We start from the raw sequence: 12968 nt of genomic DNA on the forward strand, positions 1-12968 counted from the left end.
ATAGGGTCCTGCAGACAAAGTTTTTAGAGAGCTAGAAAGGAAACTAACAAGCAGGACCTCAAAGGTAATTATCTCCAGATTACTCCTGGTACCACATGTAAGTGAGTATAGAGATACAAAGATACGATTTAGGAGCAGAAGTAGGCCATTTAGTCCCTCGAGCCTGCTCCGCCATTCAATAAGATCATGGCTGATCTGTTTGTATTTCAAATTCCACACTCCCATCTACCCTGATAACCTTTGATCCCCTTGCCTAACAAGAATCTATCTACCTCCACCTTTAAAATATTCAATGAACCCGCTTCCACCACCTTCTGAGGCAGAGAGTTCCAAAGTCGCACAACCCTCTGAGAGAAAAAAATTCTCCTCGTCTCTGTCCTAAAAGGGACACCCCTAATTTTAAAACAGTGCCCCCTAGTTCTGGACTCACCCACAAGAGGAAACATCCTTTCCACATCCACCTTGTCAAGACCGTTCAGGATCTTATAAACTTCTATCAAGTCTCCCCTCACTCTTCTAAACTCCAGTGAAAACAAGCCCAGTCTGTCTAATCTTTCCTCATTAGACAACCGATTCATTCCAGCTATCAATCTAGTAAACGTCCTCTGAACTGCCTCCAACACATTTGCATCCTTCCTTAAATAAGGAGACCAAAACTGCACACAGTATTCAAGATGTGCTCTCACCAATTCCCTTATAACTGAAGCATAACATCCTTACTTTTATTTTCAATTCCTCTCGTAATAAAGGTTAGAATTCCATTAGTCTTCTTTATTACCTGCTGTACCTGCATACTAACCTTTTGTAACTCATGCACTAGAACACCTAGATCCCTCTGCACCTCAGAAATCTGCAGTCATTCTCTGTTTAAGTAATACTCTGCTTTTTTCATCTTCCTGCCAAAGTGAACAACTCCGCATTTTCCCACATTATACTCCATCTGCCAGATTTTTGCCCATTCACTCAACCTATCTATATCGGTCTGCAACCTCCACATATCCTCTTCACAACATACTTTCCTACTTATCTTTGTGTCATCTGCAAATTTAGCTACTATGCCACGACTCCTCTCATCTAGGTCATTGATATAAATTGTAGAAGGTTGAGGCCCAGCACAGACCCCTGCGGGACTCCACTTGTCACATCCTGCCTGTCAGAAAAGGGCCTATTTATGCATACTGTCTGTTTTTTGCCAGCCAACCAATCTTCTAACCATGTTAATATTTTACCCCCTATACCATGAGCTCCTACTTTGCTCAATAACCTTTTATGTGGCACCTTGTCAAATGCCTTCTGGAAATCCAAGTACATTACATCAACAGGCTCCCCTTTATCCACAGCACATGTCACTCCTCCAAAGAACTCCAACAAATTGGTTAAGCATGATTTCCCTTTCACAAAACAAAATTAGGAGGATAGTATGTGTGGCTGGAGAGATGGTGCAGGAGGGAGAGCTTTAGATTCCTGGGACATTGGGACTGGTTCTGGGGGAGGTAGGACCTTGACACGCTTGACAGGTTGTACCTGAACAAAGCTGGGACCAGTGTCCTTGTGGGGCGATTGTAGTGCTATTAGGGGGGGGGTTTAAACAAACTTGGCATGGGTGTAACGACCAAGAGGCAATATTAGAGAGGAAAACCAAGGTACACAAAGAATTGGGAGAGACAGATGGCACTAGAGTAGGAAATACTAAGATATTAGGTGAGGTCAGAATAAGAAGGAATGTAAGAAGGTCTAAAATAAATTGAATATGCATGTGTATGAATGCACGGAGTGTGGTAAATAAGGTTGGTGAGCTGCAGGTGCAGATAACCACATTGAAATATGATGTGGCGATAACAGAGACCTGCCTCAAAAAAGGGCAGGACTAGATACTAAATATTCTTGGATACAAAGTGTTCGGGAAAGATAGGGAAGAAATTAAAGGAGGAGGGCTAGCAGTATTGCTTAAGAAGAACATGAGAACATTACAGTGCTGGAGGGAGAGGATGTCCGATTGGTGTCAAGGATAAAATCTATTTTGGTTAGAGCTAAGACACAATTGAGGTACCATTACACCACTAGATGTATTTTATAGGCCACTAACTAGTGGAAAAAATATAGAGGAACAAATTTGCAAGGAAATTACAGGAAGGTACACCAATTATAGAGTAATTATAAACGGGGAACTTTAATTCTCCAAATGTAGACTGGGATAGTAATAATGTAAAGGGCAGAGAGGGGCAAGAGTTTCTAGAGTGCATTCAGGAGAAGTTTCTACATCAGTATGTTTCCAGTCCAGCAAGGAACAAGGCATTGTTGGAATATATTCTGGGGAATGAGGTGGATTGACTGTCAGTAAGGAAACATTTAGGAGACAGTGATCATAGTATATTAGGTTTAGGTTGGCTACAGAAAAGAACAAGGAGCAATCCAGAGCAAAAATAATTATTAGGGGGATGGCCAACTTCAGTGAGGTGAGAACGGGTCTGGCCCAGGTAAATTGGAATCAAAGATTGACAGGCAAAACTGTAACGGAACAATGGGCTGCTTTTAAAGAGGAGAGAATTTGGGTACAGTCAAGGTACATTCCCACGAGAGGGAAAGATATGGCAAACAAATTTCCCTAGATGATGAAAGAGTATCTGCTTCATCTTAAAGGATGTATATGACAGATGACAGGTGGATAATACAATTGAGAACCAGGCTGAATATAGAAGGTATAGAGGGGAACCAAAAAACAAATAAGAGAAGCAAAGCGAGAGTATGAGAAGAGACTGGCAGTTAACATAAGAAGGAGTCCAAAGGTTTTCGATACAAGTAGTAAAAGGGTGATAAAAGGAGGAGTGGGGCCGATTAGGGACCTAAAATGGGGTTTACGCATGGAGGCAGGGGGCATAGCTGAGCTACTAAATGAATACTTTGCACCTGTCTTTCCCAAGAAGAATCTGCCCAAGTTGTAGTGAAAGAGGAGCTAGTTGTGACACTGAATAAGCTAAAAATTGAGAAGTGTGGATATTAGATTGGCTGGCTATCCCTAACATTGATAAGTCACCAGGACTGGATCAAATGCATCCAAGGATACTGAGGGAAGTAAGGGCGGAAATTGCAGAGGCACTGGCCATAATCTTCCAATTGTTCCTACATACAGGGGTGGTGTCAGAGGACTGGAGAAAAGGGTGCAAGGATATGCCCAGCAACTGCAGGTCTGTCAGTTTAACCTCGGTGGTGGGAAAGCTTTTAGAAATGATAATTTGGGACAAAATTATCAATCACTTGAACAAATGTGGATTAATTAAGGAAAACTAGCACAGATTTATTAAGGGAGAATCGTTTTTAACTAACTTGCTGGAGTTTTTTGATGAGGTAACAGAGAATGTTGATGAGGGTAATTTGATTGATGTGGTGGACATGGACTTCCAAAAGGCATTTGATAAAGTGCTACATAACAGACTTGTTAGCAAAATTAGACCTCAGCTTGTCAGAAAGGTACAGCGATAATTATGGGGGATTTTAACCTACATATGTACTGGAAAAATCAGATGGGCAGAGGTAGCTTGATGAGGAGTACAGAGAATGTTTTCGGAATAATTTCTTGGAACAGTACATTCTGGAGCCAACCAGAGAGCTGGCTATACTAGACCTGGTATTATGCAACAAGATAGGATTAATTAATGACCACATAGTTAAGGCACCTGTAGGTAGCAGCGATCGTAATATGGTTGAATTTTACATTCAGTTTGAGGGAGAGAAGAGTGGGTCCAAGACTAGTATTTTAAACTTAAATAAGGGCAATTATGAGGGTATGAAAGCAGAGCTAGCTAAAGTGAACTGGGAAATCAGGTTAAAGGCTGGGTCAATGGAGATGCAGTGGCAGACATTTTAAGGGGATATTTCAGAATACACAGAATAGATACATTTCAACGAGAAAGAAAAATTCCAAGGGTGGGACCTGCTGTCCGTGGTTAACTAAAACAGTTAAAGATAGTATCAAACTTAAAGAAAAAGCTGATAATTGTGAAAAGATGGGAGGCAGGTCAGAAGATTGGACAGAATATAAAAAACAGCAAAGAATGACTAAAAAATTGATAAGGAAGGTAAACTTAAAGTACGAGAGAAAGTTAGCTAGAAATATAAAGACAGATAGTAAGAGTTTCTATAGATTTTTAAAAAGAAAAGAGTTAACAGTGAGCGTTGGTCCTATAGAAAGTGAGTCTGGAGAATTAATAATAGATAAGGAGATGACAGATGAATTGAACAGATATTTTGCATCGATCTTCACCATTCAAGTAACAGCCCAGTATTAGCTGTAAGTCAGAAAATGGAAGGGAGGGAGGAACTCAAGAAAATTACAATCACCAGGGAAGAGGTACTGAACAAATTGTTGGAGCTGCGGGCTGAAAAGTCCCTGGATCCTGATGGTCTTCATCCTAGGGTGTTAAAAGAAGTGGCTAATGAGATAGTTGATGTGTTACTTTTAATTTTCTGAAATTCCCTGTATTCGGGGAAGGTTCTGTTAGATTGGAAAATAGCGACTAACTTCTTTATTCAAAAAGAGAGGGAGGCAGAAAGCAGGAAACTACAGGCTGGTTAGCTTAACATCTGTCTTAGGGAAAATGTTGGAAGCTATTATTAAAGACATTATAGCAGATAAGACATTAGAAAAACTCAAGGTAATCAGGCAGAGTCAACATGGTTTTGTGAAAGGGAAATCATGTTTAACCCATTTATTGGAGTTCTTTGAGGAAGTTCCATCTGCTGTGGATAAAGGGGAACCAGTGGATGTATTGTACTTAGATTTCCAGAAGGCATTTGACAAGGTGCCAGATCAAAGGTTATTGCAGAAAATAAAAGCTCATGATGTAGGGGGTAACACATTGGCATGGATAGAAGATTGGCTAAGTAACAGGAAACAGAGAGAGGCATAAATGGGTCATTTTTTGGTTGGCAAGTTTCAATGAGTGGTGTGCCACAGGGATCTGTGCTGGGGTCTCAACTTTTAACAATTTATACAAATGATTTAGATGAAGGGACCGAAGGTATGGTTGCTAAATTTGTTGATGCCACAAAGTTAGGTAGGAAAGTAACTTGTGAAGAGAACATAAAGGGGCTACAAAGGGATATAGATAGGTTAAGTGAGTGGGCAAAGACCTGGCAAATGGAGTATAATGTGGGAAAGTGTGAAATTGTCCACTTTGGCAGGAAGAATAAAAAAGAATCATTTTTTTTTATTCATTCATGGGATGTGGGCATTGCTGGCCAGGCCAGCATTTATTGCCCATCCCTAATTGCCCTTGAGAAGGTGGTGGTGAGCTGCCTTCTTGAACCGCTGCAGTCCATGGAGGTAGGTACACCCACAGTGCTATTAGGAAGGGAGTTCCAGGATTTTGACCCAGTGACAGTGAAGGAACGGCGATATAGTTCCAAGTCAGGATGGTGTGTGACTTGGAGGGGAACGTGTAGGTGGTGATGTTCCCATGCATTTGCTGCCCTTGTCCTTCTAGTTGGTAGAGGTCGTGGGTTTGGAAGGTGCTGTCTAAGGAGCCTTGGTGCGTTGCTGCAGTGAAACTTATAGATGGTACACACTGCTGCCACTGTGCGCCGGTGGTGGAGGGAGTGAATGTTTGTAGATGGGGTGCCAGTCAAGTGGGCTGCTTTGTTCTGGATGGTGTCGAGCATCTTGAGTGTTGTTGGAGCTGCACCCATCCAGGCAAGTTGAAATATTCCATCACACTCCTGACTTGTGCCTTGTAGATGGTGGACAGACTTTGGGGAGTCAGGAGGTGAATTACTCGCCGCAGGATTCCTAGCCTCTGACCAGCTCTTGTAGCCATGGCATTTATATGGCTACTCAAGTTCAGTTTCTGGTCAATGGTAGCCCCAAGGATGTTGATAGTGGGTAATTCAGCAATGGTAATGCCATTGAATGTCAAGGGGAGATGGTTAGATTCTCTCTTGTTGGAGATGGTCATTGCCTGGCACTTGTGTGGCGCAAATGTTACTTGCCACTTATCAGCCCAAGCCTGGATATTGTCCAAGTCTTGCTGCATTTCTACACAGACTGCTTCAGTATCTGAGAAGTCATGAATGGTGCTGAACATTGTGCGATCATCAGCGAACATCCCCACTTCTGACCTTATGATTGAAGGAAGGTCATTGATGAAGCAGCTGAAGATGGTTGGGCCTAGGACACTACACTGAGGAACTCCTGCAGTGAGGTCCTGGAGCTCAGATGATTGACCTCCAAAAACCACAACCATCTTCCTTTGCACTAGGTATGACTCCCATTGACTTCAGTTTTGCTAGAGCTCCTTGATGCCATACTCGGTCAAATGCTGCCTTGATGTCAAGGGCAGTCACTCTCACCTCACCTCTTGAGTTCAGCTCTTTTGTCCATGTTTGAACCAAGGCTGTAATGAGGTCAGGGGCTGAGTGGCCCTGACGGAACCCAAACTGAGTGTCACTGAGCAGTTTATCGCTAAGCAAGCGCCGCTTGATAGCGCTGTTGATGACACCTTTTATCACTTTACTGATGATTGAGAGTAGACTGATGGAGCGGTAATTGGCCGGGTTGGACTTGTCCTGCTTTTTGTGTACAGGACATAACTGGGAAATTTTCCACATTGCAGGGTAGATGTTAGTGTTGCAGTTGTACTGGAACAGCTTGGCTAGGGGCGCGGCAAGTTCTGGAGCACAGGTCTTCAGTACTATTGCCGAAATATTGTCAAGGCCCATAGCCTTTGCAGTATCCAGTGCCTTCAGTTGTTCCTTGATATCACGCGGAGTGAATTGAATTGGCTGAAGTCTGGCATCTGTGATGCTGGGGACTTCAGGAGGAGGCCGAGATGGATCATCAACTTGACACTTCAGGCTGAAGATTGTTGCAAATGCTTCAGCCTTATCTTTTTCACTGATGTGCTGGGCTCCCCTTCATTGAGGATGGGATATTTGTGGAGCCACCTCCTCCAGTTAGTTGTTTAATTGTCCACCACCATTCACAACTGAATGTGGCAGGACTGCAGAGCTTAGATCTGATCTGTTGGTATGGGATCGCTTAGTTCTGTCTATTGCATGCTGCTTATGCAGTTTTGCAAGCAGATAGTCCTGTGTTCACCAGGTTGACACCTCATTTTGAGGTATGCCTGGTGCTGCTCCTGGCATATTCTGCTGCACTCTTCATTGAACCAGGGTTGGTCTCTTGGCTTGATGGTAATGGTAGAGTGGGGGATATGCCAGGCCATGAGGTTACAGACTGTGGTTGAGTATAATTCTGCTGCTGCTGATGGCCCACAGCACCTCATGGATGCCCAGTTTTGCATTGCTAGATCTGTTCAAAATCTATCCAATTTAGCACGGTGGTAGTAGCACACAACACGATGGACGGTATCCTCAATGTGAAGGCGGGACTTCGTCTCCACAGCGACTGTGCGGTGGTCACTCCTACCAATACTGTCAGGGACAGATGCATCTGCAGCAGGCAGATTGGTGAGGACGAGATCAAGTATGTTTTCCCCTCATGTTGGTTCCCTCACCACCTGCTGCATACCCAGTCTAGCAGATATGTCCTTTCGGACTCGGCCAGCTCGGTCAGTAATAGTGCTACCGAGCCACTCTTGGTGATGGACATTGAAGTCTCCCACCCAGAGTACATTCTGTGCCCTTGCCACCCTCAGTGCTTCCTCCAAGTGCTGTTCAACATGGAGTACTGACTCATCAGCTGAGGGAGGGCGGTAGGTGGTAATCAGCAGGAGGTTTCCCTGTCCATGTTTGACCTGATGCCATGAGACTTCATGCAGTCCAGAGTCAATGTTGAGGACTCCCAGGGCAACTTCCTCCCGACTGTATACCACTGTGCCGCTACCTCTGCTGGTTCTGTCCTGCCGGTGGGACAGGACATACCCGGGGATGGTGATGGCAGTGTCTGGGACATTGTCAGGTATGATTCCGTAGTATGACCATGTCAGGCTGTTGCTTGACTAGTCTGTGGGACAGATCTCCCAACTTTGGCACAAGCTCCCAGATGTTAGTTAGGAGGACTTTGCAGGGTCGATAGGGCTGGGTTTGCCGTTGTCGTTTCCGGTGCCTAGGTCGATGCCGGATGGTCCGTCCGGTTTCTTTCCTTTTTATTGACTTCGTAGCGGTTAGATACAACTGAGTGTCTTGCTAGGCCATTTCAGAGGGCATGTAAGAGTCAACCACATTGCTGTGGGTCTGGAGTCACATTTAGGCCAGACCAGGTAAGGACAGCAGATTTCCTTCTCTAAAGGACATTAGTGATTATTATCTAAATGGTGAGAGATTGCAGAGTTCTTAGATGCAGAGGGATCTGGGTGTCCTAGTGCATGAATCGCAAAAGGTTAGTATGCAGGTACAGCACGCAATTAATAGAATGTTATCGTTCATCGTGAGGGGAATTGAATACAAAAGTATGGAGGTTACACTTCAGCTATACAGGGCTTTGGTGAGACCACATCTGGAGTACTGTGTACAGTACTGGTCTCCTTATTTAAGGAAGGATGCAAAATGCGTTGGAGGCAGTACAGAGAAAGTTTACTAGACTAATACCTGGAATGGGCGGGCTGTCTTACGGAAAGATTGGACAGGCTAGGCTTGTATCCACTGGAATTTAGAAGAGTAAGAGGCAGCTTGATTGAAACATATAAGATCCTGAGGGGTCTTGACAGGGTGAATGTGGAAAGAATGTTTCCCTTTGGGAGAATCTAGAACTAGGGGTCATTGTTTAAAAATAAGGGGTTGCCCATTTAAGACAGAGATGAGGAGAAATCTTTTCTCTCAGAGGGTCATGAGACTTTGGAACTCTCTTCCTCAAAAGGCAGTGGAAGCAGAGTCTTTGAATATTTTTAAGGCCAAGGTATAAACAAGGGGGTGGAAGGTTATCGGGGGTAGGTGGAAATGTAGAGTATGAACTTATTGAATGGTGAGTGGCCTAGTCCTGCTCCTAATTCGTATGTTCGTATGGAATAAAAGGGACAGTAGCAGCATGAATGCAAAATTGGCTGAGTGACAGGAAACAGTGAGTAGTGATGAATTAAAAACAAGAAATGCTGGAACCACTCAGCAGGTCTAGCAGCATCTGTGGAAAGAGAAGCAGAGTTAACGTTTCGGGTCAGTGACCCTTCATCTGGTCATTATCTCATTGCTTTTTGTGATATTATAGTCCAGAAAGCCAATCTTTACACACTTCTATAAGCATTTATTTACAACAGATTCAGGCTACAAGCAAGCATCTCCTAACCCCAACAATCACAGTTTTAGTCTGTGTCTATTTATATGGGCTCAAGTGAATCCCTAATTAATGCCCAACACTTGAGAACTATTAAACAGAATTAATGCCCAGTTAACATGGGACCTTGCTGTGTGCAAATTGTCTGCTCTATTTCCTACATTACTTCAAAAAGTATTTCATTGGCTGTAAAGTGCTTTGGGACGTCCTGAGGTCATGAAAGGAGCTATATAAATGTAATTTTTTCTTTTTCTTTCTAAGTGCTTTTCTTGACCTGCTGAGTCTCTCCAGCGCTTTTGTTTTTTATTTTGTTTATGCAACATCTGCAGTATTTTATTTATTTTTTGTTGAATTTGTCACTTTCGTTCCTATCTTCCTGCAATCTTCAGGTTTTCACCAGCCAGGTTTAGCATCAGCTAATCTCTACTTTTAGGCTTTTGTCATCTTCTCTTCAACCCTTTTAAGACACGGTGGTGTCTTGTGCTACAGGGCTTCACCCACAACATCAAAAGAACAGTTGAGGGCTGCGGTTGGCAGTGTGAACTGCAGGCCTCAGTCCGTCACACTCCGTCTGCGGGAACTGCAAGGGTTAATCCACGGGCCCATCTACAAAACAAGCTCTCGGATCAACCCTTTAGCTTAGAACAAGCTCTTGATTTTCCTGGAACCAACAGTCCAGCCTCTTTCTGTGCCAGCCCCCTCTTTTACCAATCCACATGGACTCGTTATTCTCCCACACTCTAACCCCTCGGCAGTTTGCCTTAAAGACATTGGGCGAGATTTTAACTTTTTCAAAACTTATTCGCTTACACAGAGTTAAAGTAAGGCTCATAAAATCCCTAACCATCCTCGATCGCTATCTTACCACTGAACGGACAACCTTCCTAAGGTATGAATAATTTGTTAACCCTTTCAGTTTGTAAGACCTCCCCTCCCCAACTCCAATCGGTGGTGGGGTATTGTGCAGAGGATGGCCCCTGTTCCATTACTGAACTCAAAAGCATTCTTATGACTTCCATTAGATTCCAATTTCACTTCAAAATCGGCAGAAATAAATATTTCTGTTTTTTTTTTAATTTTCCGTAATCTTTAAACATTTTTTTTTTTTGGTGAATTTTGCATTCATTAAGTTGAATCATTCTCTCAGAATGTAGTCAATTCTTTTTGCCTGTCCTTCTTTGTGCTGAGATGGTGGGTGGACCTTCTCCTTGACGCAGTTGCTTCTGTACAACTGAGTGGCTTCAGAGAACATTAAAGGCCGGGAATTTCCTCACATCTAACTTAACTTAGCTAGAAGTATGGCAAACAGGGTTTCTGTTCTGGGGTTTATGGCCAAGTCATGACAGCAGGTTGAAAGCAGCTCTGAGGAAAATCCTGGCCATAAGAACCACATGGTGGGGACAAGGGTCACTTGTAGGCCAGACTCGCAGGTGCACTCCCACATTAGCAAACCCATTGGGTTTTTAATGACAGGCTGTCATAGTGTCTGGTATAATTGGTTCAACACTTGCCAGTTTGCAGAATCCAGTGGTCACAACTTGTAATATTTGCGGTTTGAATTTACCATTTCTAAGCTTCTCGGCCAATATCACAATCACTACCCAACCAAACCCATAAGCAATAGAGAGAAATGTAGCTCTTTTCCATTTGACCATGCAGTGCCAGCCAAGTAGAGCCTGACTATATGTTGTGAAGATCTCTCTACATAACAACAGGGACTGCATTTCAAACGTAATTCATTGGTTGCAAAGGATGTAAAAGGTAATATATAAATGCAAGTTCGTCTTCTTAATCTACCTACCAAATGCCTCGCCCCAAACCTCAGAGGAATGTCCCTAGTGTAACAAGATGTCATATGTGCATGCCCAACATGGACGTTTGCATCCCCACCAGCACGGTTTGAGGGCTCTCCACTTCTTCCTTGAACAGAGGCCCAACCAGTCCCCATCCACCACCACCCTCCTCCGCCTGGCTGAACTTATTCTTACATTGAACAACTTCTCCTTCAACTCTGTTCACTTCCTCAAATAAAAGGTGTTGCTATGAGTACCCGCATGGGTCCTAGTTATGCCTGTCTTTTTGTGGGATATATGAACATTTTGTGTTCCAGTCCTACTCAGTCCCCCTCCCCCAACTCTTTTTCCGGTACATTGATGACTGTATCGGTGCTGTTTCCTGCTCCCGCCCCATACTGGAAAACTTTATTAACTTTGCTTCCAATTTCCACCCTTCTCTCACCTTTACATGGTCCCTCTCCGACACTTCCCTTCCCTTCCTCGACTTCTGTCTCCATCTCTGGGGATAGGCTGTCTACTAATATTCATTATAAGCCCACCGACTCCCACAGCTACCTCAACTACACTTCTTCACACCCTTCCTCCTGTAAGGACTCCATTCCATTCTCCCAGTTTCTCCGTCTCTGACGCATCTGCTCTGATGATGCAACCTTCCACAACAGCACGTCTGATATGTCTTCCTTTTTCCTCAATCGAGGATTCCCCCCCCACTGTGGTTGACAGGGCTCTCAACCGTGTCTGGCCCATTTCCCACACTTCTACCCTCACCCCTTCCCCTCCCTCCCAGAGCCGCAACAGGATTCCCCTTGTCCTCACTTTCCACCCACCAGCCTCCACATCCAGAGGATCATCTTCTGCCATTTCCGCCACATCCAGCGTGATGCCACCACCAAACGCATCTTCTCTTCCCCTCTTCTGTCAGCATTCCGAAGGGATTGTTCCCTCCTTGACACCCTGGTTCATTCCTCCATTATCCCTGACACTTCTTCCCCTTCCCACAGCACCTTCCCATGCAATCGCAGAAAGTGTAATACCTGTCCTTTTACCTCCTCTCTCCTCACTATCCTAAGCCCCAACACTCCTTTCAGGTGAACAGCGATTTACTTGTACTTCTTTCAATTTAGTATAATGTATTCACTGTTCACAATGTGGTCTCCTCTACACTGGGGAGACCAAACACAGATTGGGTGACCGCTTTGCAGAAAACCTCCGCTTTGTCCAAAAGCATGACCCCGAGCTTCCAGTTGCTTGCCATTTCAACACTCCCCCCTGCTTTCATGCTAACATTTCTGTCTTTTGCCTGCTCCAGTGTTCCAGTGAACATCAATGCAAGCTCGAGGAGCAGCACCTTATTCTTCGATTCGGCACTCTACAGCCTTGCGGACTGAACATTGAGTTTAATAATGTCAGGCATGACTGGCCTTTTTTTTTTATATTATTTTTTAACCATGTGCCTGATTTTCATGTAGTCAGAGCTGCTCATTATTCTGCTATTAATATTCTCTCTGTAGACTAATGCTTTGTCTTTCACCACAAGCATTAGCACACGCTTTGCCTTCGTCCCCAGACAGCTTTGTTATTTAATCTCCCTCTGCCCTATCAAACACCTTCCCCTTTGTTCTCTCCCCCATCCCCCTCCCCTTCACTTGCTTAAAACCTAATTCTTTTCTAACCTTTGCCAGTTCTGATGAAAGGTCACTGACCTGAAACATTAACTTTGCTTCTCTCTCCACAGATGCTGCCAGACCTGTTGAGTATTTCCAGCACTTTCTGTTTTTATTTCAGATTTCCAGCATCTCCAGTATTTTGCTTTTATTATCATGGTCTTTTGCAAGCCTGAATCACGTCAAATAAAAATCTTGTTGCAAATAAAGAAAAACTTGCATTTATATAGTGCTTTTCATGACCACCAGATGTCTCAGTGTTTTACAGCCTATGGTGTTCTTTTG

At 43.8% G+C, this 12968-nt stretch overlaps 1 protein-coding gene across 1 annotated transcript in view; it reads left to right on the plus strand.

Annotated features, from left to right (window-relative positions):
- Nucleotides 1-12968, plus strand: part of nfasca (neurofascin homolog (chicken) a) — a 191924-nt gene that overhangs the window by 35114 nt on the left and 143842 nt on the right. The gene's annotated exons all lie outside the window — the stretch shown is intronic.

This window comes from Heterodontus francisci, chromosome 25 (genome assembly GCF_036365525.1).
Source record: "Heterodontus francisci isolate sHetFra1 chromosome 25, sHetFra1.hap1, whole genome shotgun sequence".
NCBI lineage: Eukaryota > Metazoa > Chordata > Chondrichthyes > Heterodontiformes > Heterodontidae > Heterodontus > Heterodontus francisci.